A 2,500-nucleotide genomic window follows, 5' to 3' on the forward strand; every position below is an offset into this window, starting at 1 on the left:
GGTGAGTTGTTACACACTCCTTGGCGGATTCCGACTTCCATGGCCACCGTCCTGCTGTCTTAAGTTACCAACGCCTTTCATGGTATCCCATAAGCGTCGATTTAGGCGCTTTAACTCGACGTTTGGTTCATCCCACAGCGCCAGTTCTGCTTACCAAAAATGGCCCACTTGGCACTCTGATCCGTCTCTCGCGGCTTCATCGATTCGAGCAAGCCGGAGATCTCACCCATTTAAAGTTTGAGAATAGGTTGAGGTCGTTTCGACCCCAATGCCTCTAATCATTCGCTTTACCGGATGAGACTCGTATGCAACGAGCGCCAGCTATCCTGAGGGAAACTTCGGAGGGAACCAGCTACTAGATGGTTCGATTAGTCTTTCGCCCCTATACCCAGTTCCGACGATCGATTTGCACGTCAGAATCGCTACGGACCTCCATCAGGGTTTCCCCTGACTTCGTCCTGACCAGGCATAGTTCACCATCTTTCGGGTCCCAGCGTGTACGCTCTTGGTGCGCCTCTTCACGCGATGTGAACGAGACGCCCCGGGAATGCAGGACGGTCCCACTTTTGAGGGCGGTTTAACGTAACCGTCCGTCTTCCCTCGGTCTTCGCGAGGAAGACCTTCACTTTCATTACGCCTTTAGGTTTAGTGATTCCCAATGACTCGCGTACATGCTAGACTCCTTGGTCCGTGTTTCAAGACGGGTCCTGAAAGTACCCAAAGCTATAGCGTCGCCGATCGGTCTTAGAAAAAAAAAGAGGTCTGTCCGAGAACTTCGTCGCCAACAGTCACCAGAGGTCGGACGCGGCACTGGGTCCGCGTGCCGACGCACGTGGCGCGCTTGCGACGAGTCGAACGCTCCTAAAAACGAGCGGCCTCCGACCTTACGTATACCGTCGAGCGAGTCGGCCGGAACGAGCGGGTCCGTCCGTACGTACGAGACGACGGGCGGGCTCCACCGCAAGTCGTAGACCGACACCCGACGGATCGCGACGTCCTACCAGGAGAAAAGTGCACGCGTTCGCCGCCGGTTCGAAGGACGGAGGGCGCGAAACCCGTTCCGAAGAACGTGTTCCGTCGCTCGACCCCGTCCCACGCCTACGTCGAAACGCGAATGAATTTCTCCCTTCGACCTTTCGGGTTTCTCAGGTTTACCCCTAAACGGTTTCACGTACTCTTGAACTCTCTCTTCAAAGTGCTTTTCAACTTTCCCTCACGGTACTTGTTCGCTATCGGTCTCGTGGTCATATTTAGCCTTAGATGGAGTTTACCACCCGCTTAGGGCTGCACTCTCAAGCAACCCGACTCTAAGGAGAGATCCTCCCGCGATCGGCAGCGGTCGCTACGGGCCTGGCACCCTCTCTGGGCTGTGGCCCCGTTCAAGAAGGACTTGGACGCGCCGCACGACCTCGGGATGATGGATCCTCCCGAACACCACATTTCCCGGCGCCCGATGTCGGCCGCGGGATTCGGTGCTGGGCTAATCCCTGTTCGCTCGCAGCTACTGAGGGAATCCTAGTTAGTTTCTTTTCCTCCGCTTAGTAATATGCTTAAATTCGGCGGGTAGTCTCACCTGCTCTGAGGTCGAAAAATTTATATTTTTCGTTTCGAGAGAACGAAAAAACAGACTCCGGTCACAACGACGAGAGAACGATCTAAACGCTTCGAGATTACATATAATATTAATATAATATAATATAATATCATATCATATATCATATATCATATATATTATGATTCGACGTCGTTTTCCGATCTTACACAACGTGTAATGACAATCGAAAATATCGGACACGTCGATCGCACGTTAAAAATCTATAATTCTCTCGTCGACCGGCGACGTGTGGCACGATAATTCGCACCGCACGATCCATACATCTCCTCCTCGTAGTCATAGACGACGACGACGAGATACGCTCTCACGTTTTAAGACGTCGCGTCACTCTACCTACATAAAATAAATATATAACGATCGGAATGCGAGTTAGTATATTTTATGGTAATATATCATCTCGTTTCGACGATCTAAGTAGAGTGACGCGTGCACGTCCATCTCGCTGCGACGTCGCGGCGCGACATCGAAACAATAACACATCGACGTAATCGAATCATGCTTCGTTCGTCGTTATCGTAACGTTGTCTCTTCGTCGGACGCCGAGCAGTCTTTGAAATAGACACGACCCTCAGCCAGGAGTGGTCCGGGAACAGAATCCGAGGACCGCAATGTGCGTTCGAAATGTCGATGTTCATGTGTCCTGCAGTTCACAAGTTGACGCGCAATTAGCTGCGTTCTTCATCGACCCACGAGCCAAGTGATCCACCGTTTAGGGTAATATTTTTTTCTTTTTTTAACAACGACGAACGTTTCGGACGATACATACTAACGCTACGATTTTTACGCGAGCGCACAACAATCGTCCGAAACCTTACGTGTGTTGTTTCAAACGAGTGTTACTTGTTCAAATGGTTTGTGGTGTTTGTTTGTTTGTTTAAAGACGGC

General features: G+C 51.0%; 2 non-coding genes across 2 annotated transcripts in view; both read right to left on the minus strand.

Moving 5' to 3' along the window:
- LOC136419106 (large subunit ribosomal RNA) overlaps positions 1–1,587 on the minus strand; it is a 4,291-nt gene extending 2,704 nt beyond the window's left edge. The window contains exon 1 of the ribosomal RNA XR_010753072.1: positions 1–1,587. This exon is cut by the window's left edge and continues 2,704 nt beyond it. This is a non-coding gene — a ribosomal RNA (large subunit ribosomal RNA).
- Positions 1,588–2,177: 590 nt separating this feature from the next.
- On the minus strand, positions 2,178–2,332 carry LOC136419109 (5.8S ribosomal RNA). Its single transcript, XR_010753074.1, has one exon. It is a non-coding gene; the product is annotated as a 5.8S ribosomal RNA (ribosomal RNA).
- Between the last annotated feature and the right edge of the window lie 168 nt (positions 2,333–2,500).

This window comes from Euwallacea similis, unplaced genomic scaffold (assembly GCF_039881205.1).
Source record: "Euwallacea similis isolate ESF13 unplaced genomic scaffold, ESF131.1 scaffold_76, whole genome shotgun sequence".
NCBI lineage: Eukaryota > Metazoa > Arthropoda > Insecta > Coleoptera > Curculionidae > Euwallacea > Euwallacea similis.